Source organism: Taudactylus pleione, unplaced genomic scaffold, assembly GCF_031769625.1.
Source record: "Taudactylus pleione unplaced genomic scaffold, aTauple2 ptg000016l, whole genome shotgun sequence".
NCBI classification, from domain to species: Eukaryota; Metazoa; Chordata; class Amphibia; order Anura; family Myobatrachidae; genus Taudactylus; species Taudactylus pleione.
The window spans coordinates 16,239,342-16,265,599 of NW_028284418.1; the positions used below are offsets into that span (position 1 = coordinate 16,239,342).

At 33.1% G+C, this 26,258-nt stretch overlaps 13 non-coding genes across 13 annotated transcripts; all 13 read right to left on the reverse strand.

The window, feature by feature from the left end:
• Positions 1–739: 739 nt before the first annotated feature.
• Positions 740–821, reverse strand: TRNAL-AAG (transfer RNA leucine (anticodon AAG)). The gene has a single exon. It is a non-coding gene; the product is annotated as a tRNA-Leu (tRNA).
• A 2,764-nt stretch (positions 822–3,585) lies between these two features.
• TRNAL-AAG (transfer RNA leucine (anticodon AAG)) lies at positions 3,586–3,667 on the reverse strand. Its single transcript has one exon. It is a non-coding gene; the product is annotated as a tRNA-Leu (tRNA).
• Positions 3,668–6,430: 2,763 nt separating this feature from the next.
• On the reverse strand, positions 6,431–6,512 carry TRNAL-AAG (transfer RNA leucine (anticodon AAG)). Its single transcript has one exon. It is a non-coding gene; the product is annotated as a tRNA-Leu (tRNA).
• Positions 6,513–10,006: 3,494 nt separating this feature from the next.
• Positions 10,007–10,088, reverse strand: TRNAL-AAG (transfer RNA leucine (anticodon AAG)). The gene has a single exon. It is a non-coding gene; the product is annotated as a tRNA-Leu (tRNA).
• Positions 10,089–11,428: 1,340 nt separating this feature from the next.
• On the reverse strand, positions 11,429–11,510 carry TRNAL-AAG (transfer RNA leucine (anticodon AAG)). The gene has a single exon. It is a non-coding gene; the product is annotated as a tRNA-Leu (tRNA).
• A 1,342-nt stretch (positions 11,511–12,852) lies between these two features.
• On the reverse strand, positions 12,853–12,934 carry TRNAL-AAG (transfer RNA leucine (anticodon AAG)). The gene has a single exon. It is a non-coding gene; the product is annotated as a tRNA-Leu (tRNA).
• Positions 12,935–14,275: 1,341 nt separating this feature from the next.
• TRNAL-AAG (transfer RNA leucine (anticodon AAG)) lies at positions 14,276–14,357 on the reverse strand. The gene has a single exon. It is a non-coding gene; the product is annotated as a tRNA-Leu (tRNA).
• A 1,341-nt stretch (positions 14,358–15,698) lies between these two features.
• Positions 15,699–15,780, reverse strand: TRNAL-AAG (transfer RNA leucine (anticodon AAG)). Its single transcript has one exon. It is a non-coding gene; the product is annotated as a tRNA-Leu (tRNA).
• Positions 15,781–17,120: 1,340 nt separating this feature from the next.
• TRNAF-AAA (transfer RNA phenylalanine (anticodon AAA)) lies at positions 17,121–17,200 on the reverse strand. Its single transcript has one exon. It is a non-coding gene; the product is annotated as a tRNA-Phe (tRNA).
• Positions 17,201–21,387: 4,187 nt separating this feature from the next.
• TRNAL-AAG (transfer RNA leucine (anticodon AAG)) lies at positions 21,388–21,469 on the reverse strand. The gene has a single exon. It is a non-coding gene; the product is annotated as a tRNA-Leu (tRNA).
• Positions 21,470–22,810: 1,341 nt separating this feature from the next.
• TRNAL-AAG (transfer RNA leucine (anticodon AAG)) lies at positions 22,811–22,892 on the reverse strand. The gene has a single exon. It is a non-coding gene; the product is annotated as a tRNA-Leu (tRNA).
• Positions 22,893–24,233: 1,341 nt separating this feature from the next.
• TRNAL-AAG (transfer RNA leucine (anticodon AAG)) lies at positions 24,234–24,315 on the reverse strand. The gene has a single exon. It is a non-coding gene; the product is annotated as a tRNA-Leu (tRNA).
• A 1,341-nt stretch (positions 24,316–25,656) lies between these two features.
• Positions 25,657–25,738, reverse strand: TRNAL-AAG (transfer RNA leucine (anticodon AAG)). Its single transcript has one exon. It is a non-coding gene; the product is annotated as a tRNA-Leu (tRNA).
• Positions 25,739–26,258: the final 520 nt, after the last annotated feature.

Genomic DNA, 26,258 nt, shown 5'->3' on the forward strand with positions numbered 1-26,258 from the left:
TGTTTTAAACTACTGCATGTGTCAGCTTAAGGTGTGCTTCCACCAACCAAATTTAGCTTCTTTTATACCTTATCTACTTTAGGAAACCACTTTGATATATATCACTGGATCTTCTCCTTGGAGAATAAATATGGCAGCAGTGGGATTTGATTCCAGTGGCTTGAATAGCTCTGTCATCCTACAACCTGCTGTACACTTTAAAATATTTTAGCTCTCATATCTGGAATGTCATTCAAAACTTTACCCAAAGTCAGGAAAAGCTGAGATAAAATGCAAAAGAAGCCAGGTACATTTAACAAGTAATGATTATACTTGACTTCAAATTTCCTTCATTTAGCGCAACTGATGTATCCAAACAACTTTGAAGTATTATTCAAATGCCTAAAATAGACAGCTGTGAGATTAAAATCCAGAGTGAAGGGAAAGTTAGAGAAATCGGAATATAAATCCATCAATTTATACCAATGAGTCACGTTGCCAACATTTCCATCTCTAATTGTATGATAAGACAACTCAGTAATTAAATATTATTTATGATATTACTTCTAATTACTTCATGCCAACTTAATTTTGGCTCATCTTGACTGTTAGCAGATAACATTTTTAAAACATTTGGGAAGTCTCTTGTAACAATGATGAACTGTTGAGTAGCTAGAGGAATCTTCCACCAACAAATTTCAGCTGGAAAAAAAGATTCAGTTTGACATCAATAACTGGCCTACTCTTTGTATAATAAATATGGCAGCAGTGGGATTTGAACCCACGCCTCCGAAGAGACTGGAGCCTTAATCCAGCGCCTTAGACCGCTCGGCCATGCTACCACATGTGCTTATCATTAGGATAGCTCACAGATCTAGAACATCAAAATTAAAGGGTTTTTTGTTTTAAAATATTAATTGAAAAGATGTCAGCAAAGGTTAAAAGAAAGTTCATTATTAAACATAAAATCGATGAGAAATTCATATTTTTTATTGAATTGCATTTTGTTTATTATCATTGAAATAACAAAAGAAATTGAGATGCATGAAGTAGTAAAATATTAGTTCTGATAGGGCACATAATTAATTCATGCAAAATTAAACTTTGAATATCTTTACTGTTAGCAGATATCAATATTTTAAAGGTTTGAGAAGACTGTTGCAACTATGATGAACGGTTTAGAACTCGGTGACTAATGCAGGATACTATCACCATCCTTTTTCAGTTGGTTAATATCTGATCAATCATGAATTGATGATAAATTGTTTTGAACTACTGCATGTGACAGCTTAAGGTGTGCTTCCACCAACCAAATGTAGCTTCTTTTATACCTTATCTACTTTAGGAAACCACTTTGATATAAGTCACTGGATCTTCTCCTTTTCAGTTGGTTAATATCTGATCAATCATCAGTTGATGATAAATTGTTTTAAACTACTGCATGTGACAGCTTAAGGTGTGCTTCCACCAACCAAGTTTAGTTTCTTTTATACCTTATCTACTTTAGGAAACCACTTTGGTATATATCACTGGATCTTCTCCTTGGAGAATAAATATGGCAGCAGTGGGATTTGATTCCAGTGGCTTGAATAGCTCTGTCATCCTACAACCTGCTGTACACTTTAAAATATTTTAGCTCTCATATCTGGAATGTCATTCAAAACTTTACCCAAAGTCAGGAAAAGCTGAGATAAAATGCAAAAGAAGCCTGGTACATTTAACAAGTAATGATTATATTTGACTTCAAATTTCCTTCATTTATCGCAACTGATGTATCCAAACAACTTTGAAGTATTATTCAAATGCCTAAAATAGACAGCTGTGAGATTAAAATCCAGAGTGATAGGAAAGTTAGAGAAATCGGAATATAAATCCATCAATTTATACCAATGAGTCACGTTGCCAACATTTCCATCTCTAATTGTATGATAAGACAACTCAGTAATTAAATATTAGTTATGATATTACTTCTAATTACTTCATGCCAACTTAATTTTGGCTCATCTTGACTGTTAGCAGATAACATTTTTAAAACATTTGGGAAGTCTCTTGTAACAATGATGAACTGTTGAGTAGCTAGAGGAATCTTCCACCAACAAATTTCAGCTGGGTAATATCCTTTCTAATGGAAAAAAAGAATCAGTTTGACATCAATAACTGGCCTACTCTTTGTATAATAAATATGGCAGCAGTGGGATTTGAACCCACACCTCCGAAGAGACAGGAGCCTTAATCCAGCACCTTAGACCGCTCGGCCATGCTACCACATGTGCATATCATTAGGATAGCTCACAGATCTAGAACATCAAAATTAAAGGGTTTTTTGTTTTAAAGTATTAATTGAAAAGATGTCAGCAAAGGTTAAAAGAAAGTTCATTATTAAACATAAAATCGATGAGAAATTCATATTTTTTATTGAATTGCATTTTGTTTATTTTCATTGAAATAACAAAAGAAATTGAGATGCATGAAGTAGTAAAATATTAGTTCTGATCGGGCACATAATTACTTCATGCAAAATTAAAATTTGAATATCTTTACTGTCAGCAGATATCATTATTTTAAAGGTTTGAGAAGACTGTTGCAACTATGATGAACTGTTTAGAACTCGGTGACTAATGCAGGATACTATCACCATCCTTTTTCAGTTGGTTAATATCTGATCAATCATGAATTGATGATAAATTGTTTTGAACTACTGCATGTGACATCTTATGGTGTGCTTCCACCAACCAAATGTAGCTTCTTTTATACCTTATCTACTTTAGGAAACCACTTTGATATAAGTCACTGGATCTTCTCCTTTTCAGTTGGTTAATATCTGATCAATCATCAGTTGATGATAAATTGTTTTAAACTACTGCATGTGACAGCTTAAGGTGTGCTTCCACCAACCAAATTTAGCTTCTTTTATACCTTATCTACTTTAGGAAACCACTTTGATATATATCACTGGATCTTCTCCTTGGAGAATAAATATGGCAGCAGTGGGATTTGATTCCAACGGCTTGAATAGCTCTGTCATCCTACAACCTGCTGTACACTTTAAAATATTTTAGCTCTCATATCTGGAATGTCATTGAAAACTTTACCCAAAGTCAGGAAAAGCTGAGATAAAATGAAAAAGAAGCCAGGTACATTTAACAAGTAATGATTATATTTGACTTCAAATTTCCTTCATTTAGCGCAACTGATGTATCCAAACAACTTTGAAGTATTATTCAAATGCCTAAAATAGACAGCTGTGAGATTAAAATCCAGAGTGATAGAAAAGTTAGAGAAATCAAAATATAAATCCATCAATTTATACCAATGAGTCACGTTGCCAACATTTCCATCTCTAATTGTATGATAAGACAACTCAGTAATTAAATATTAGTTATGATATTACTTCTAATTACTTCATGCCAACTTAATTTTGGCTCATCTTGACTGTTAGCAGATAACATTTTTAAAACATTTGGGAAGTCTCTTGTAACAATGATGAACTGTTGAGTAGCTAGAGGAATCTTTCACCAACAAATTTCAGCTGGGTAATATCCTATCTAATGGAAAAAAAGAATCACTTTGACATCAATAAGTGGCCTACTCTTTGTATAATAAATATGTCAGCAGTGGGATTTGAACCCACGCCTCCGAAGAGACTGGAGTCTTAATCCAGTGCCTTAGACCGCTCGGCCATGCTACCACATGTGCATACCATTAGGATAGCTCACAGATCTAGAACATCAAAATTAAGGGTTTTTTGTTTTAAAGTATTAATTGAAAAGATGTCAGCAAAGGTTAAAAGAAAGTTCATTATTAAACATAAAATCGATGAGAAATTCATATTTTTTATTGAATTGCATTTTGTTTATTTTCATTGAAATAACAAAAGAAATTGAGATGCATGAAGTAGTAAAATATTAGTTCTGATTGGGCACATAATTACTTCATGCAAAATTAAAATTTGAATATCTTTACTGTTAGCAGATATCATTATTTTAATAGTTTGAGAAGACTGTTGCAACTATGATGAACTGTTTAGAACTCGGTGACTAATGCAGGATACTATCACCATCCTTTTTCAGTTGGTTAATATCTGATCAATCATGAATTGATGATAAATTGTTTTGAACTACTGCATGTGACAGCTTAAGGTGTGCTTCCACCAACCAAATGTAGCTTCTTTCATACCTTATATACTTTAGGAAACCACTTTGATATAAGTCACTGGATCTTCTCCTTTTCAGTTGGTTAATATCTGATCAATCATCAGTTGATGATAAATTGTTTTAAAGTACTGCATGTGACAGCTTAAGGTGTGCTTCCACCAACCAAATTTAGCTTCTTTTATACCTTATCTACTTTAGGAAACCACTTTGGTATATATCACTGGATCTTCTCCTTGGAGAATAAATATGGCAGCAGTGGGATTTGATTCCAGTGGCTTGAATAGCTCTGTCATCCTACAACCTGCTGTACACTTTAAAATATTTTAGCTCTCATATCTGGAATTTCATTCAAAACTTTACCCAAAGTCAGGAAAAGCTGAGATAAAATGCAAAAGAAGCCAGGTACATTAAACAAGTAATGATTATATTTGACTTCAAATTTCCTTCATTTAGCGCAACTGATGTATCCAAACAACTTTGAAGTATTATTCAAATGCCTAAAATAGACAGCTGTGAGATTAAAATCCAGATTGATAGGAAAGTTAGAGAAATCGGAATATAAATCCATCAATTTATACCAATGAGTCACGTTGCCAACATTTCCATCTCTAATTGTATGATAAGACAACTCAGTAATTAAATATTAGTTATGATATTACTTCTAATTACTTCATGCCAACTTAATTTTGGCTCATCTTGACTGTTAGCAGATAACATTTTTAAAACATTTGTGAAGTCTCTTGTAACAATGATGAACAGTTGAGTAGCTAGAGGAATCTTCCACCAACAAATTTCAGCTGGGTAATATCCTTTCTAATGGAAAAAAAGAATCAGTTTGACATCAATAACTGGCTTACTCTTTGTATAATAAATATGGCAGCAGAGGGATTTGAACCCACGCCTCCGAAGAGACTGGAGCCTTAATCCAGCGCCTTAGACCACTCGACGATGCTACCACATGTGCATATCATTAGGATAGCTCACAGATCTAGAACATCAAAATTAAAGGGTTTTTTGTTTTAAAGTATTAATTGAAAAGATGTCAGCAAAGGTTAAAAGAAAGTTCATTATTAAACATAAAATCGATGAGAAATTCATATTTTTTATTGAATTGCATTTTGTTTATTTTCATTGAAATAACAAAAGAAATTGAGATGCATGAAGTAGTAAAATATTAGTTCTGATAGGGCACATAATTAATTCATGCAAAATTAAAATTTGAATATCTTTACTGTTAGCAGATATCATTATTTTAAAGGTTTGAGAAGACTGTTGCAACTATGATGAACGGTTTAGAACTTGGTGACTAATGCAGGATACTATCACCATCCTTTTTCAGTTGGTTAATATCTGATCAATCATGAATTGATGATAAATTGTTTTGAACTACTGCATGTGACAGCTTAAGGTGTGCTTCCACCAACCAAATGTAGCTTCTTTTATACCTTATCTACTTTAGGAAACCACTTTGATATAAGTCACTGGATCTTCTCCTTTTCAGTTGGTTAATATCTGATCAATCATCAGTTGATGATAAATTGTTTTAAACTACTGCATGTGACAGCTTAAGGTGAGCTTCCACCAACCAAATTTAGCTTCTTTTATACCTTATCTACTTTAGGAAACCACTTTGATATATATCACTGGATCTTCTCCTTGGAGAATAAATATGGCAGCAGTGGGATTTGATTCCAACGGCTTGAATAGCTCTGTCATCCTACAACCTGCTGTACACTTTAAAATATTTTAGCTCTCATATCTGGAATGTCATTCAAAACTTTACCCAGAGTCAGGAAAAGCTGAGATAAAATGCAAAAGAAGCCAGGTACATTTAACAAGTAATGATTATATTTGACTTCAGATTTCCTTCAATTAGCGCAACTGATGTATCCAAACAACTTTGAAGTATTATTCAAATGCCTAAAATAGACAGCTGTGAGATTAAAATCCAGAGTGATAGAAAAGTTAGAGAAATCAAAATATAAATCCATCAATTTATACCAATGAGTCACGTTGCCAACATTTCCATCTCTAATTGTATGATAAGACAACTCAGTAATTAAATATTAGTTATGATATTACTTCTAATTACTTCATGCCAACTTAATTTTGGCTCATCTTGACTGTTAGCAGATAACATTTTTAAAACATTTGGGAAGTCTCTTGTAACAATGATGAACTGTTGAGTAGCTAGAGGAATCTTTCACCAACAAATTTCAGCTGGGTAATATCCTATCTAATGGAAAAAAAGAATCACTTTGACATCAATAACTGGCCTACTCTTTGTATAATAAATATGTCAGCAGTGGGATTTGAACCCACGCCTCCGAAGAGACTGGAGTCTTAATCCAGTGCCTTAGACCGCTCGGCCATGCTACCACATGTGCATACCATTAGGATAGCTCACAGATCTAGAACATCAAAATTAAGGGTTTTTTGTTTTAAAGTATTAATTGAAAAGATGTCAGCAAAGGTTAAAAGAAAGTTCATTATTAAACATAAAATCGATGAGAAATTCATATTTTTTATTGAATTGCATTTTGTTTATTTTCATTGAAATAACAAAAGAAATTGAGATGCATGAAGTAGTAAAATATTAGTTCTGATTGGGCACATAATTACTTCATGCAAAATTAAAATTTGAATATCTTTACTGTTAGCAGATATCATTATTTTAATAGTTTGAGAAGACTGTTGCAACTATGATGAACTGTTTAGAACTCGGTGACTAATGCAGGATACTATCACCATCCTTTTTCAGTTGGTTAATATCTGATCAATCATGAATTGATGATAAATTGTTTTGAACTACTGCATGTGACAGCTTAAGGTGTGCTTCCACCAACCAAATGTAGCTTCTTTCATACCTTATATACTTTAGGAAACCACTTTGATATAAGTCACTGGATCTTCTCCTTTTCAGTTGGTTAATATCTGATCAATCATCAGTTGATGATAAATTGTTTTAAAGTACTGCATGTGACAGCTTAAGGTGTGCTTCCACCAACCAAATTTAGCTTCTTTTATACATTATCTACTTTAGGAAACCACTTTGGTATATATCACTGGATCTTCTCCTTGGAGAATAAATATGGCAGCAGTGGGATTTGATTCCAGTGGCTTGAATAGCTCTGTCATCCTACAACCTGCTGTACACTTTAAAATATTTTAGCTCTCATATCTGGAATTTCATTCAAAACTTTACCCAAAGTCAGGAAAAGCTGAGATAAAATGCAAAAGAAGCCAGGTACATTAAACAAGTAATGATTATATTTGACTTCAAATTTCCTTCATTTAGCGCAACTGATGAATCCAAACAACTTTGAAGTATTATTCAAATGCCTAAAATAGACAGCTGTGAGATTAAAATCCAGATTGATAGGAAAGTTAGAGAAATCGGAATATAAATCCATCAATTTATACCAATGAGTCACGTTGCCAACATTTCCATCTCTAATTGTATGATAAGACAACTCAGTAATTAAATATTAGTTATGATATTACTTCTAATTACTTCATGCCAACTTAATTTTGGCTCATCTTGACTGTTAGCAGATAACATTTTTAAAACATTTGTGAAGTCTCTTGTAACAATGATGAACAGTTGAGTAGCTAGAGGAATCTTCCACCAACAAATTTCAGCTGGGTAATATCCTTTCTAATGGAAAAAAAGAATCAGTTTGACATCAATAACTGGCTTACTCTTTGTATAATAAATATGGCAGCAGAGGGATTTGAACCCACGCCTCCGAAGAGACTGGAGCCTTAATCCAGCGCCTTAGACCACTCGACGATGCTACCACATGTGCATATTATTAGGATAGCTCACAGATCTAGAACATCAAAATTAAAGGGTTTTTTGTTTTAAAGTATTAATTGAAAAGATGTCAGCAAAGGTTAAAAGAAAGTTCATTATTAAACATAAAATCGATGAGAAATTCATATTTTTTATTGAATTGCATTTTGTTTATTTTCATTGAAATAACAAAAGAAATTGAGATGCATGAAGTAGTAAAATATTAGTTCTGATAGGGCACATAATTAATTCATGCAAAATTAAAATTTGAATATCTTTACTGTTAGCAGATATCATTATTTTAAAGGTTTGAGAAGACTGTTGCAACTATGATGAACGGTTTAGAACTTGGTGACTAATGCAGGATACTATCACCATCCTTTTTCAGTTGGTTAATATCTGATCAATCATGAATTGATGATAAATTGTTTTGAACTACTGCATGTGACAGCTTAAGGTGTGCTTCCACCAACCAAATGTAGCTTCTTTTATACCTTATCTACTTTAGGAAACCACTTTGATATAAGTCACTGGATCTTCTCCTTTTCAGTTGGTTAATATCTGATCAATCATCAGTGATGATAAATTGTTTTAAACTACTGCATGTGACAGCTTAAGGTGAGCTTCCACCAACCAAATTTAGCTTCTTTTATACCTTATCTACTTTAGGAAACCACTTTGATATATATCACTGGATCTTCTCCTTGGAGAATAAATATGGCAGCAGTGGGATTTGATTCCAACGGCTTGAATAGCTCTGTCATCCTACAACCTGCTGTACACTTTAAAATATTTTAGCTCTCATATCTGGAATGTCATTCAAAACTTTACCCAGAGTCAGGAAAAGCTGAGATAAAATGCAAAAGAAGCCAGGTACATTTAACAAGTAATGATTATATTTGACTTCAGATTTCCTTCAATTAGCGCAACTGATGTATCCAAACAACTTTGAAGTATTATTCAAATGCCTAAAATAGACAGCTGTGAGATTTAAAAATTTGAATATCTTTACTGTTAGCAGATATCATTATTTTAAAGGTTTGAGAAGACTGTTGCAACTATGATAAACTGTTTAGAACTCGGTGACTAATGCAGGATACTATCACCATCCTTTATCAGTTGGTTAATATCTGATCAATCATGAATTGATGATAAATTGTTTTGAACTACTGCATGTGACAGCTTAAGGTGTGCTTCCACCAACCAAATGTAGCTTCTTTCATACCTTATATACTTTAGGAAACCACTTTGATATAAGTCACTGGATCTTCTCCTTTTCAGTTGGTTAATATCTGATCAATCATCAGTTGATGATAAATTGTTTTAAACTACTGCATGTGACAGTTTAAGGTGTGCTTCCACCAACCAAATTTAGCTTCTTTTATATCTTATCTACTTTAGGAAACCACTTTGGTATATATCACTGGATCTTCTCCTTGGAGAATAAATATGGCAGCAGTGGGATTTGATTCCAGTGGCTTGAATAGCTCTGTCATCCTACAACCTGCTGTACACTTTAAAATATTTTAGCTCTCATATCTGGAATGTCATTCAAAACTTTACCCAAAGTCAGGAAAAGCTGAGATAAAATGCAAAAGAAGCCAGGTACATTTAACAAGTAATGATTATACTTGACTTCAAATTTCCTTCATTTAGCGCAACTGATGAATCCAAACAACTTTGAAGTATTATTCAAATGCCTAAAATAGACAGCTGTGAGATTAAAATCCAGAGTGATAGGAAAGTTAGAGAAATCGGAATATAAATCCATCAATTTATACCAATGAGTCACGTTGCCAACATTTCCATCTCTAATTGTATGATAAGACAACTCAGTAATTTAATATTAGTTATGATATTACTTCTAATTACTTCATGCCAACTTAATTTTGGCTCATCTTGACTGTTAGCAGATAACATTTTTAAAACATTTGGGAAGTCTCTTGTAACAATGATGAACTGTTGAGTAGCTAGAGGAATCTTTCACCAACAAATTTCAGCTGGGTAATATCCTTTCTAATGGAAAAAAAGAATCAGTTTGACATCAATAACTGGCCTACTCTTTGTATAATAAATATGGCAGCAGTGGGATTTGAACCCATGCCTCCAAAGAGACTGGAGCCTTAATCCAGCGCCTTAGACCGCTCGGCCATGCTACCACATGTGCATATCATTAGGATAGCTCACAGATCTAGAACATCAAAATTAAAGGGTTTTTTGTTTTAAAGTATTAATTGAAAAGATGTCAGCAAAGGTTAAAAGAAAGTTCATTATTAAACATAAAATCGATGAGAAATTCATATTTTTATTGAATTGCATTTTGTTTATTTTCATTGAAATAACAAAAGAAATTGAGATGCATGAAGTAGTAAAATATTAGTTCTGATCGGGCACATAATTACTTCATGCAAAATTAAAATTTGAATATCTTTACTGTTAGCAGATATCATTATTTTAAAGGTTTGAGAAGACTGTTGCAACTATGATGAACTGTTTAGAACTCGGTGACTAATGCAGGATACTATCACCATCCTTTTTCAGTTGGTTAATATCTGATCAATCATGAATTGATGATAAATTGTTTTGAACTACTGCATGTGACAGCTTAAGGTGTGCTTCCACCAACCAAATGTAGCTTCTTTTATACCTTATCTACTTTAGGAAACCACTTTGATATAAGTCACTGGATCTTCTCCTTTTCAGTTGGTTAATATCTGATCAATCATCAGTTGATGATAAATTGTTTTAAACTACTGCATGTGACAGCTTAAGGTGTGCTTCCACCAACCAAATTTAGCTTCTTTTATACCTTATCTACTTTAGGAAACCACTTTGATATATATCACTGGATCTTCTCCTTGGAGAATAAATATGGCAGCAGTGGGATTTGATTCCAGTGGCTTGAATAGCTCTGTCATCCTACAACCTGCTGTACACTTTAAAATATTTTAGCTCTCATATCTGGAATGTCATTCAAAACTTTACCCAAAGTCAGGAAAAGCTGAGATAAAATGCAAAAGAAGCCAGGTACATTTAACAAGTAATGATTATACTTGACTTCAAATTTCCTTCATTTAGCGCAACTGATGAATCCAAACAACTTTGAAGTATTATTCAAATGCCTAAAATAGACAGCTGTGAGATTAAAATCCAGAGTGATAGGAAAGTTAGAGAAATCGGAATATAAATCCATCAATTTATACCAATGAGTCACGTTGCCAACATTTCCATCTCTAATTGTATGATAAGACAACTCAGTAATTTAATATTAGTTATGATATTACTTCTAATTACTTCATGCCAACTTAATTTTGGCTCATCTTGACTGTTAGCAGATAACATTTTTAAAACATTTGGGAAGTCTCTTGTAACAATGATGAACTGTTGAGTAGCTAGAGGAATCTTCCACCAACAAATTTCAGCTGGGTAATATCCTTTCTAATGGAAAAAAAGAATCAGTTTGACATCAATAACTGGCCTACTCTTTGTATAATAAATATGGCAGCAGTGGGATTTGAACCCATGCCTCCAAAGAGACTGGAGCCTTAATCCAGCGCCTTAGACCGCTCGGCCATGCTACCACATGTGCATATCATTAGGATAGCTCACAGATCTAGAACATCAAAATTAAAGGGTTTTTTGTTTTAAAGTATTAATTGAAAAGATGTCAGCAAAGGTTAAAAGAAAGTTCATTATTAAACATAAAATCGATGAGAAATTCATATTTTTTATTGAATTGCATTTTGTTTATTTTCATTGAAATAACAAAAGAAATTGAGATGCATGAAGTAGTAAAATATTAGTTCTGATCGGGCACATAATTACTTCATGCAAAATTAAAATTTGAATATCTTTACTGTTAGCAGATATCATTATTTTAAAGGTTTGAGAAGACTGTTGCAACTATGATGAACTGTTTAGAACTCGGTGACTAATGCAGGATACTATCACCATCCTTTTTCAGTTGGTTAATATCTGATCAATCATGAATTGATGATAAATTGTTTTGAACTACTGCATGTGACAGCTTAAGGTGTGCTTCCACCAACCAAATGTAGCTTCTTTTATACCTTATCTACTTTAGGAAACCACTTTGATATAAGTCACTGGATCTTCTCCTTTTCAGTTGGTTAATATCTGATCAATCATCAGTTGATGATAAATTGTTTTAAACTACTGCATGTGACAGCTTAAGGTGTGCTTCCACCAACCAAATTTAGCTTCTTTTATACCTTATCTACTTTAGGAAACCACTTTGATATATATCACTGGATCTTCTCCTTGGAGAATAAATATGGCAGCAGTGGGATTTGATTCCAACGGCTTGAATAGCTCTGTCATCCTACAACCTGCTGTACACTTTAAAATATTTTAGCTCTCATATCTGGAATGTCATTGAAAACTTTACCCAAAGTCAGTAAAAAGCTGAGATAAAATGCAAAAGAAGCCAGGTACATTTAACAAGTAATGATTATATTTGACTTCAAATTTCCATCATTTAGCGCAACTGATGTATCCAAACAACTTTGAAGTATTATTCAAATGCCTAAAATAGACAGCTGTGAGATTAAAATCCAGAGTGATAGAAAATTTAGAGAAATCAAAATATAAATCCATCAATTTATACCAATGAGTCACGTTGCTAACATTTCCATCTCTAATTGTATGATAAGACAACTCAGTAATTAAATATTAGTTATGATATTACTTCTAATTACTTCATGCCAACTTAATTTTGGCTCATCTTGACTGTTAGCAGATAACATTTTTAAAACATTTGGGAAGTCTCTTGTAACAATGATGAACTGTTGAGTAGCTAGAGGAATCTTTCACCAACAAATTTCAGCTGGGTAATATCCTATCTAATGGAAAAAAAGAATCACTTTGACATCAATAACTGGCCTACTCTTTGTATAATAAATATGTCAGCAGTGGGATTTGAACCCATGCCTCCAAAGAGACTGGAGCCTTAATCCAGCGCCTTAGACCGCTCGGCCATGCTACCACATGTGCATATTATTAGGATAGCTCACAGATCTAGAACATCAAAATTAAAGGGTTTTTTGTTTTAAAGTATTAATTGAAAAGATGTCAGCAAAGGTTAAAAGAAAGTTCATTATTAAACATAAAATCGATGAGAAATTCATATTTTTTATTGAATTGCATTTTGTTTATTTTCATTGAAATAACAAAAGAAATTGAGATGCATGAAGTAGTAAAATATTAGTTCTGATCGGGCACATAATTACTTCATGCAAAATTAAAATTTGAATATCTTTACTGTTAGCAGATATCATTATTTTAAAGGTTTGAGAAGACTGTTGCAACTATGATGAACTGTTTAGAACTCGGTGACTAATGCAGGATACTATCACCATCCTTTTTCAGTTGGTTAATATCTGATCAATCATGAATTGATGATAAATTGTTTTGAACTACTGCATGTGACAGCTTAAGGTGTGCTTCCACCAACCAAATGTAGCTTCTTTTATACCTTATCTACTTTAGGAAACCACTTTGATATAAGTCACTGGATCTTCTCCTTTTCAGTTGGTTAATATCTGATCAATCATCAGTTGATGATAAATTGTTTTAAACTACTGCATGTGACAGCTTAAGGTGTGCTTCCACCAACCAAATTTAGCTTCTTTTATACCTTATCTACTTTAGGAAACCACTTTGATATATATCACTGGATCTTCTCCTTGGAGAATAAATATGGCAGCAGTGGGATTTGATTCCAGTGGCTTGAATAGCTCTGTCATCCTACAACCTGCTGTACACTTTAAAATATTTTAGCTCTCATATCTGGAATGTCATTCAAAACTTTACCCAAAGTCAGGAAAAGCTGAGATAAAATGCAAAAGAAGCCAGGTACATTTAACAAGTAATGATTATACTTGACTTCAAATTTCCTTCATTTAGCGCAACTGATGAATCCAAACAACTTTGAAGTATTATTCAAATGCCTAAAATAGACAGCTGTGAGATTAAAATCCAGAGTGATAGGAAAGTTAGAGAAATCGGAATATAAATCCATCAATTTATACCAATGAGTCACGTTGCCAACATTTCCATCTCTAATTGTATGATAAGACAACTCAGTAATTTAATATTAGTTATGATATTACTTCTAATTACTTCATGCCAACTTAATTTTGGCTCATCTTGACTGTTAGCAGATAACATTTTTAAAACATTTGGGAAGTCTCTTGTAACAATGATGAACTGTTGAGTAGCTAGAGGAATCTTCCACCAACAAATTTCAGCTGGGTAATATCCTTTCTAATGGAAAAAAAGAATCAGTTTGACATCAATAACTGGCCTACTCTTTGTATAATAAATATGGCAGCAGTGGGATTTGAACCCATGCCTCCAAAGAGACTGGAGCCTTAATCCAGCGCCTTAGACCGCTCGGCCATGCTACCACATGTGCATATCATTAGGATAGCTCACAGATCTAGAACATCAAAATTAAAGGGTTTTTTGTTTTAAAGTATTAATTGAAAAGATGTCAGCAAAGGTTAAAAGAAAGTTCATTATTAAACATAAAATCGATGAGAAATTCATATTTTTTATTGAATTGCATTTTGTTTATTTTCATTGAAATAACAAAAGAAATTGAGATGCATGAAGTAGTAAAATATTAGTTCTGATCGGGCACATAATTACTTCATGCAAAATTAAAATTTGAATATCTTTACTGTTAGCAGATATCATTATTTTAAAGGTTTGAGAAGACTGTTGCAACTATGATGAACTGTTTAGAACTCGGTGACTAATGCAGGATACTATCACCATCCTTTTTCAGTTGGTTAATATCTGATCAATCATGAATTGATGATAAATTGTTTTGAACTACTGCATGTGACAGCTTAAGGTGTGCTTCCACCAACCAAATGTAGCTTCTTTTATACCTTATCTACTTTAGGAAACCACTTTGATATAAGTCACTGGATCTTCTCCTTTTCAGTTGGTTAATATCTGATCAATCATCAGTTGATGATAAATTGTTTTAAACTACTGCATGTGACAGCTTAAGGTGTGCTTCCACCAACCAAATTTAGCTTCTTTTATACCTTATCTACTTTAGGAAACCACTTTGATATATATCACTGGATCTTCTCCTTGGAGAATAAATATGGCAGCAGTGGGATTTGATTCCAACGGCTTGAATAGCTCTGTCATCCTACAACCTGCTGTACACTTTAAAATATTTTAGCTCTCATATCTGGAATGTCATTGAAAACTTTACCCAAAGTCAGGAAAAGCTGAGATAAAATGCAAAAGAAGCCAGGTACATTTAACAAGTAATGATTATATTTGACTTCAAATTTCCATCATTTAGCGCAACTGATGTATCCAAACAACTTTGAAGTATTATTCAAATGCCTAAAATAGACAGCTGTGAGATTAAAATCCAGAGTGATAGAAAAGTTAGAGAAATCAAAATATAAATCCATCAATTTATACCAATGAGTCACGTTGCTAACATTTCCATCTCTAATTGTATGATAAGACAACTCAGTAATTAAATATTAGTTATGATATTACTTCTAATTACTTCATGCCAACTTAATTTTGGCTCATCTTGACTGTTAGCAGATAACATTTTTAAAACATTTGGGAAGTCTCTTGTAACAATGATGAACTGTTGAGTAGCTAGAGGAATCTTTCACCAACAAATTTCAGCTGGGTAATATCCTATCTAATGGAAAAAAAGAATCACTTTGACATCAATAACTGGCCTACTCTTTGTATAATAAATATGTCAGCAGTGGGATTTGAACCCATGCCTCCAAAGAGACTGGAGCCTTAATCCAGCGCCTTAGACCGCTCGGCCATGCTACCACATGTGCATATCATTAGGATAGCTCACAGATCTAGAACATCAAAATTAAAGGGTTTTTTGTTTTAAAGTATTAATTGAAAAGATGTCAGCAAAGGTTAAAAGAAAGTTCATTATTAAACATAAAATCGATGAGAAATTCATATTTTTTATTGAATTGCATTTTGTTTATTTTCATTGAAATAACAAAAGAAATTGAGATGCATGAAGTAGTAAAATATTAGTTCTGATAGGGCACATAATTAGTTCATGCAAAATTAAAATTTGAATATCTTTACTGTTAGCAGATATCATTATTTTAAAGGTTTGAGAAGACTGTTGCAACTATGATGAACTGTTTAGAACTCGGTGACTAATGCAGGATACTATCACCATCCTTTTTCAGTTGGTTAATATCTGATCAATCATGAATTGATGATAAATTGTTTTGAACTACTGCATGTGACAGCTTAAGGTGTGCTTCCACCAACCAAATGTAGCTTCTTTCATACCTTATATACTTTAGGAAACCACTTTGATATAAGTCACTGGATCTTCTCCTTTTCAGTTGGTTAATATCTGATCAATCATCAGTTGATGATAAATTGTTTTAAACTACTGCATGTGACAGCTTAAGTGTGCTTCCACCAACCAAATTTAGCTTCTTTTATACCTTATCTACTTTAGGAAACCACTTTGGTATATATCACTGGATCTTCTCCTTGGAGAATAAATATGGCAGCAGTGGGATTTGATTCCAGTGGCTTGAATAGCTCTGTCATCCTACAACCTGCTGTACACTTTAAAATATTTTAGCTCTCATATCTGGAATGTCATTCAAAACTTTACCCAAAGTCAGGAAAAGCTGAGATAAAATGCAAAAGAAGCCAGGTACATTTAACAAGTAATGATTATACTTGACTTCAAATTTCCTTCATTTAGCGCAACTGATGAATCCAAACAACTTTGAAGTATTATTCAAATGCCTAAAATAGACAGCTGTGAGATTAAAATCCAGAGTGAAGGGAAAGTTAGAGAAATCGGAATATAAATCCATCAATTTATACCAATGAGTCACGTTGCCAACATTTCCATCTCTAATTGTATGATAAGACAACTCAGTAATTAAATATTAGTTATGATATTACTTCTAATTACTTCATGCCAACTTAATTTTGGCTCATCTTGACTGTTAGCAGATAACATTTTTAAAACATTTGGGAAGTCTCTTGTAACAATGATGAACTGTTGAGTAGCTAGAGGAATCTTCCACCAACAAATTTCAGCTGGGTAATATCCTTTCTAATGGAAAAAAAGAATCAGTTTGACATCAATAACTGGCCTACTCTTTGTATAATAAATATGGCAGCAGAGGGATTTGAACCCACGCCTCCAAAGAGACTGGAGCTTTAATCCAGCGCCAGACCGCTTGGCCATGCTACCACATGTGCTTATGATTAGGATAGCTCACAGATCTAGAACATCAAAATTAAAGGGTTTTTTGTTTTAAAGTATTAATTGAAAAGATGTCAGCAAAGGTTAAAAGAAAGTTCATTATTAAACATAAAATCGATGAGAAATTCATATTTTTTATTGAATTGCATTTTGTTTATTTTCATTGAAATAACAAAAGAAATTGAGATGCATGAAGTAGAAAAATATTAGTTCTGATAGGGCACATAATTACTTCATGCAAAATTAAAATTTGAATATCTTTACTGTTAGCAGATATCATTAATTTAAAGGTTTGAGAAGACTGTTGCAACTATGATGAACTGTTTAGAACTCGGTGACTAATGCAGGATACTATCGCCATCCTTTTTCAGTTGGTTAATATCTGATCAATCATGAATTGATGATAAATTGTTTTGAACTACTGCATGTGACAGCTTAAGGTGTGCTTCCACAAACCAAATGTAGCTTCTTTCATACCTTATATACTTTAGGAAACCACTTTGATATAAGTCACTGGATCTTCTCCTTTTCAGTTGGTTAATATCTGACCAATCATCAGTTGATGATAAATTGTTTTAAACTACTGCATGTGACAGCTTAAGGTGTGCTTCCACCAACCAAATTTAGCTTCTTTTATACCTTATCTACTTTAGGAAACCACTTTGGTATATATCACTGGATCTTCTCCTTGGAGAATAAATATGGCAGCAGTGGGATTTGATTCCAGTGGCTTGAATAGCTCTGTCATCCTACAACCTGCTGTACACTTTAAAATATTTTAGCTCTCATATCTGGAATGTCATTGAAAACTTTACCCAAAGTCAGGAAAAGCTGAGATGAAATGCAAAAGAAGCCAGGTACATTTAACAAGTAATGATTATATTTGACTTCAAATTTCCTTCATTTAGCGCAACTGATGAATCCAAACAACTTTGAAGTATTATTCAAATGCCTAAAATAGACAGCTGTGAGATTAAAATCCAGAGTGATAGGAAAGTTAGAGAAATCGGAATATAAATCCATCAATTTATACCAATGAGTCACGTTGCCAACATTTCCATCTCTAATTGTATGATAAGACAACTCAGTAATTAAATATTATTTATGATATTACTTCTAATTACTTCATGCCAACTTAATTTTGGCTCATCTTGACTGTTAGCAGATAACATTTTTAAAACATTTGGGAAGTCTCTTGTAACAATGATGAACTGTTGAGTAGCTAGAGGAATCTTCCACCAACAAATTTCAGCTGGGTAATATCCTTTCTAATGGAAAAAAAGAATCAGTTTGACATCAATAACTGGCCTACTCTTTGTATAATAAATATGGCAGCAGTGGGATTTGAACCCACACCTCCGAAGAGACAGGAGCCTTAATCCAGCACCTTAGACCGCTCGGCCATGCTACCACATGTGCATATCATTAGGATAGCTCACAGATCTAGAACATCAAAATTAAAGGGTTTTTTGTTTTAAAGTATTAATTGAAAAGATGTCAGCAAAGGTTAAAAGAAAGTTCATTATTAAACATAAAATCGATGAGAAATTCATATTTTTTATTGAATTGCATTTTGTTTATTTTCATTGAAATAACAAAAGAAATTGAGATGCATGAAGTAGTAAAATATTAGTTCTGATCGGGCACATAATTACTTCATGCAAAATTAAAATTTGAATATCTTTACTGTCAGCAGATATCATTATTTTAAAGGTTTGAGAAGACTGTTGCAACTATGATGAACTGTGTAGAACTCGGTGACTAATGCAGGATACTATCACCATCCTTTTTCAGTTGGTTAATATCTGATCAATCATGAATTGATGATAAATTGTTTTGAACTACTGCATGTGACAGCTTAAGGTGTGCTTCCACCAACCAAATGTAGCTTCTTTTATACCTTATCTACTTTAGGAAACCACTTTGATATAAGTCACTGGATCTTCTCCTTTTCAGTTGGTTAATATCTGATCAATCATCAGTTGATGATAAATTGTTTTAAACTACTGCATGTGACAGCTTAAGGTGTGCTTCCACCAACCAAATTTAGCTTCTTTTATACCTTATCTACTTTAGGAAACCACTTTGATATATATCACTGGATCTTCTCCTTGGAGAATAAATATGGCAGCAGTGGGATTTGATTCCAACGGCTTGAATAGCTCTGTCATCCTACAACCTGCTGTACACTTTAAAATATTTTAGCTCTCATATCTGGAATGTCATTGAAAACTTTACCCAAAGTCAGGAAAAGCTGAGATAAAATGCAAAAGAAGCCAGGTACATTTAACAAGTAATGATTATATTTGACTTCAAATTTCCTTCATTTAGCGCAACTGATGTATCCAAACAACTTTGAAGTATTATTCAAATGCCTAAAATAGACAGCTGTGAGATTAAAATCCAGAGTGATAGAAAAGTTAGAGAAATCAAAATATAAATCCATCAATTTATACCAATGAGTCACGTTGCCAACATTTCCATCTCTAATTGTATGATAAGACAACTCAGTAATTAAATATTAGTTATGATATTACTTCTAATTACTTCATGCCAACTTAATTTTGGCTCATCTTGACTGTTAGCAGATAACATTTTTAAAACATTTGGGAAGTCTCTTGTAACAATGATGAACTGTTGAGTAGCTAGAGGAATCTTCCACCAACAAATTTCAGCTGGGTAATATCCTTTCTAATGGAAAAAAAGAATCAGTTTGACATCAATAACTGGCCTACTCTTTGTATAATAAATATGGCAGCAGTGGGATTTGAACCCACACCTCCGAAGAGACAGGAGCCTTAATCCAGCACCTTAGACCGCTCGGCCATGCTACCACATGTGCATATCATTAGGATAGCTCACAGATCTAGAACATCAAAATTAAAGGGTTTTTTGTTTTAAAGTATTAATTGAAAAGATGTCAGCAAAGGTTAAAAGAAAGTTCATTATTAAACATAAAATCGATGAGAAATTCATATTTTTTATTGAATTGCATTTTGTTTATTTTCATTGAAATAACAAAAGAAATTGAGATGCATGAAGTAGTAAAATATTAGTTCTGATAGGGCACATAATTACTTCATGCAAAATAAAAATTTGAATATCTTTACTGTTAGCAGATATCATTATTTTAAAGGTTTGAGAAGACTGTTGCAACTATGATGAACTGTTTAGAACTCGGTGACTAATGCAGGATACTATCACCATCCTTTTTCAGTTGGTTAATATCTGATCAATCATGAATTGATGATAAATTGTTTTGAACTACTGCATGTGACAGCTTAAGGTGTGCTTCCACCAACCAAATGTAGCTTCTTTTATACCTTATCTACTTTAGGAAACCACTTTGATATAAGTCACTGGATCTTCTCCTTTTCAGTTGGTTAATATCTGATCAATCATCAGTTGATGATAAATTGTTTTAAACTACTGCATGTGACAGCTTAAGGTGTGCTTCCACCAACCAAATTTAGCTTCTTTTATACCTTATCTACTTTAGGAAACCACTTTGGTATATATCACTGGATCTTCTCCTTGGAGAATAAATATGGCAGCAGTGGGATTTGATTCCAGTGGCTTGAATAGCTCTGTCATCCTACAACCTGCTGTACACTTTAAAATATTTTAGCTCTCATATCTGGAATGTCATTCAAAACTTTACCCAAAGTCAGGAAAAGCTGAGATAAAATGCAAAAGAAGCCAGGTACATTTAACAAGTAATGATTATACTTGACTTCAAATTTCCTTCATTTAGCGCAACTGATGAATCCAAACAACTTTGAAGTATTATTCAAATGCCTAAAATAGACAGCTGTGAGATTAAAATCCAGAGTGAAGGGAAAGTTAGAGAAATCGGAATATAAATCCATCAATTTATACCAATGAGTCACGTTGCCAACATTTCCATCTCTAATTGTATGATAAGACAACTCAGTAATTAAATATTAGTTATGATATTACTTCTAATTACTTCATGCCAACTTAATTTTGGCTCATCTTGACTGTTAGCAGATAACATTTTTAAAACATTTGGGAAGTCTCTTGTAACAATGATGAACTGTTGAGTAGCTAGAGGAATCTTCCACCAACAAATTTCAGCTGGGTAATATCCTTTCTAATGGAAAAAAAGAATCAGTTTGACATCAATAACTGGCCTACTCTTTGTATAATAAATATGGCAGCAGAGGGATTTGAACCCACGCCTCCGAAGAGACTGGAGCCTTAATCCAGCGCCTTAGACCGCTCGGCCATGCTACCACATGTGCTTATGATTAGGATAGCTCACAGATCTAGAACATCAAAATTAAAGGGTTTTTTGTTTTAAAGTATTAATTGAAAAGATGTCAGCAAAGGTTAAAAGAAAGTTCATTATTAAACATAAAATCGATGAGAAATTCATATTTTTTATTGAATTGCATTTTGTTTATTTTCATTGAAATAACAAAAGAAATTGAGATGCATGAAGTAGTAAAATATTAGTTCTGATAGGGCACATAATTACTTCATGCAAAATTAAAATTTGAATATCTTTACTGTTAGCAGATATCATTATTTTAAAGGTTTGAGAAGACTGTTGCAACTATGATGAACTGTTTAGAACTCGGTGACTAATGCAGGATACTATCACCATCCTTTTTCAGTTGGTTAATATCTGATCAATCATGAATTGATGATAAATTGTTTTGAACTACTGCATGTGACAGCTTAAGGTGTGCTTCCACAAACCAAATGTAGCTTCTTTCATACCTTATATACTTTAGGAAACCACTTTGATATAAGTCACTGGATCTTCTCCTTTTCAGTTGGTTAATATCTGACCAATCATCAGTTGATGATAAATTGTTTTAAACTACTGCATGTGACAGCTTAAGGTGTGCTTCCACCAACCAAATTTAGCTTCTTTTATACCTTATCTACTTTAGGAAACCACTTTGGTATATATCACTGGATCTTCTCCTTGGAGAATAAATATGGCAGCAGTGGGATTTGATTCCAGTGACTTGAATAGCTCTGTCATCCTACAACCTGCTGTACACTTTAAAATATTTTAGCTCTCATATCTGGAATGTCATCGAAAACTTTACCCAAAGTCAGGAAAAGCTGAGATAAAATGCAAAAGAAGCCAGGTACATTTAACAAGTAATGATTATATTTGACTTCAAATTTCCTTCATTTAGCGCAACTGATAAATCCAAACAACTTTGAAGTATTATTCAAATGCCTAAAATAGACAGCTGTGAGATTAAAATCGAGAGTGATAGGAAAGTTAGAGAAATCGGAATATAAATCCATCAATTTATACCAATGAGTCACGTTGCCAACATTTCCATCTCTAATTGTATGATAAGACAACTCAGTAATTAAATATTAGTTATGATATTACTTCTAATTACTTCATGCCAACTTAATTTTGGCTCATCTTGACTGTTAGCAGATAACATTTTTAAAACATTTGTGAAGTCTCTTGTAACAATGATGAACTGTTGAGTAGCTAGAGGAATCTTCCACCATCAAATTTCAGCTGGGTAATATCCTTTCTAATGGAAAAAAAGAATCAGTTTGACATCAATAACTGGCCTACTCTTTGTATAATAAATATGGCAGCAGTGGGATTTGAACCCACGCCTCCGAAGAGACTGGAGCCTTAATCCAGCGCCTTAGACCGCTCGGCCATGCTACCACAGGTGCTTATCATTAGGATAGCTCACAGATCTAGAACATCAAAATTAAAGGGTTTTTTGTTTTAAAGTATTAATTGAAAAGATGTCAGCAAAGGTTAAAAGAAAGTTCATTATTAAACATAAAATCGATGAGAAATTCATATTTTTTATTGAATTGCATTTTGTTTATTTTCATTGAAATAACAAAAGAAATTGAGATGCATGAAGTAGTAAAATATTAGTTCTGATAGGGCACATAATTAATTCATGCAAAATTAAACTTTGAATATCTTTACTGTTAGCAGATATCATTATTTTAAAGGTTTGAGAAGACTGTTGCAACTATGATGAACGGTTTAGAACTCGGTGACTAATGCAGGATACTATCACCATCCTTTTTCAGTTGGTTAATATCTGATCAATCATGAATTGATGATAAATTGTTTTGAACTACTGCATGTGACAGCTTAAGGTGTGCTTCCACCAACCAAATGTAGCTTCTTTTATACCTTATCTACTTTAGGAAACCACTTTGATATAAGTCACTGGATCTTCTCCTTTTCAGTTGGTTAATATCTGATCAATCATCAGTTGATGATAAATTGTTTTAAACTACTGCATGTGACAGCTTAAGGTGTGCTTCCACCAACCAAGTTTAGTTTCAGTTATACCTTATCTACTTTAGGAAACCACTTTGGTATATATCACTGGATCTTCTCCTTGGAGAATAAATATGGCAGCAGTGGGATTTGATTCCAGTGGCTTGAATAGCTCTGTCATCCTACAACCTGCTGTACACTTTAAAATATTTTAGCTCTCATATCTGGAATGTCATTCAAAACTTTACCCAAAGTCAGGAAAAGCTGAGATAAAATGCAAAAGAAGCCAGGTACATTTAACAAGTAATGATTATATTTGACTTCAAATTTCCTTCATTTAGCGCAACTGATGTATCCAAACAACTTTGAAGTATTATTCAAATGCCTAAAATAGACAGCTGTGAGATTAAAATCCAGAGTGATAGAAAAGTTAGAGAAATCGGAATATAAATCCATCAATTTATACCAATGAGTCACGTTGCCAACATTTCCATCTCTAATTGTATGATAAGACAACTCAGCAATTAAATATTAGTTATGATATTACTTCTAATTACTTCATGCCAACTTAATTTTGGCTCATCTTGACTGTTAGCAGATAACATTTTTAAAACATTTGGGAAGTCTCTTGTAACAATGATGAACTGTTGAGTAGCTAGAGGAATCTTCCACCAACAAATTTCAGCTGGGTAATATCCTTTCTAATGGAAAAAAAGAATCAGTTTGACATCAATAACTGGCCTACTCTTTGTATAATAAATATGGCAGCAGCGGGATTTGAACCCACGCCTCCGAAGAGACTGGAGCCTTAATCCAGCGCCTTAGACCGCTCGGCCATGCTACCACATGTGCTTATGATTAGGATAGCTCACAGATCTAGAACATCAAAATTAAAGGGTTTTTTGTTTTAAAGTATTAATTGAAAAGATGTCAGCAAAGGTTAAAAGAAAGTTCATTATTAAACATAAAATCGATGAGAAATTCATATTTTTTATTGAATTGCATTTTGTTTATTTTCATTGAAATAACAAAAGAAATTGAGATGCATGAAGTAGTAAAATATTAGTTCTGATAGGGCACATAATTACTTCATGCAAAATTAAAATTTGAATATCTTTACTGTTAGCAGATATCATTATTTTAAAGGTTTGAGAAGACTGTTGCAACTATGATGAACTGTTTAGAACTCGGTGACTAATGCAGGATACTATCACCATCCTTTTTCAGTTGGTTAATATCTGATCAATCATGAATTGATGATAAATTGTTTTGAACTACTGCATGTGACAGCTTAAGGTGTGCTTCCACAAACCAAATGTAGCTTCTTTCATACCTTATATACTTTAGGAAACCACTTTGATATAAGTCACTGGATCTTCTCCTTTTCAGTTGGTTAATATCTGACCAATCATCAGTTTATGATAAATTGTTTTAAACTACTGCATGTCACAGCTTAAGGTGTGCTTCCACCAACCAAATTTAGCTTCTTTTATACCTTATCTACTTTAGGAAACCACTTTGGTATATATCACTGGATCTTCTCCTTGGAGAATAAATATGGCAGCAGTGGGATTTGATTCCAGTGGCTTGAATAGCTCTGTCATCCTACAACCTGCTGTACACTTTAAAATATTTTAGCTCTCATATCTGGAATGTCATTGAAAACTTTACCCAAAGTCAGGAAAAGCTGAGATAAAATGCAAAAGAAGCCAGGTACATTTAACAAGTAATGATTATATTTGACTTCAAATTTCCTTCATTTAGCGCAACTGATGAATCCAAACAACTTTGAAGTATTATTCAAATGCCTAAAATAGACAGCTGTGAGATTAAAATCCAGAGTGATAGGAAAGTTAGAGAAATCGGAATATAAATCCATCAATTTATACCAATGAGTCACGTTGCCAACATTTCCATCTCTAATTGTATGATAAGACAACTCAGTAATTAAATATTAGTTATGATATTACTTCTAATTACTTCATGCCAACTTAATTTTGGCTCATCTTGACTGTTAGCAGATAACATTTTTAAAACATTTGTGAAGTCTCTTGTAACAATGATGAACTGTTGAGTAGCTAGAGGAATCTTCCACCAACAAATTTCAGCTGGGTAATATCCTTTCTAATGGAAAAAAAGAACCAGTTTGACATCAATAACTGGCCTACTCTTTGTATAATAAATATGGCAGCAGTGGGATTTGAACCCACGCCTCCGAAGAGACTGGAGCCTTAATCCAGCGCCTTAGACCGCTCGGCCATGCTACCACATGTGCTTATCATTAGGATAGCTCACAGATCTAGAACATCAAAATTAAAGGGTTTTTTGTTTTAAAGTATTAATTGAAAAGATGTCAGCAAAGGTTAAAAGAAAGTTCATTATTAAACATAAAATCGATGAGAAATTCATATTTTTTATTGAATTGCATTTTGTTTATTTTCATTGAAATAACAAAAGAAATTGAGATGCATGAAGTAGTAAAATATTAGTTCTGATAGGGCACATAATTAATTCATGCAAAATTAAACTTTGAATATCTTTACTGTTAGCAGATATCATTATTTTAAAGGTTTGAGAAGACTGTTGCAACTATGATGAACGGTTTAGAACTCGGTGACTAATGCAGGATACTATCACCATCCTTTTTCAGTTGGTTAATATCTGATCAATCATGAATTGATGATAAATTGTTTTGAACTACTGCATGTGACAGCTTAAGGTGTGCTTCCACCAACCAAATGTAGCTTCTTTTATACCTTATCTACTTTAGGAAACCACTTTGATATA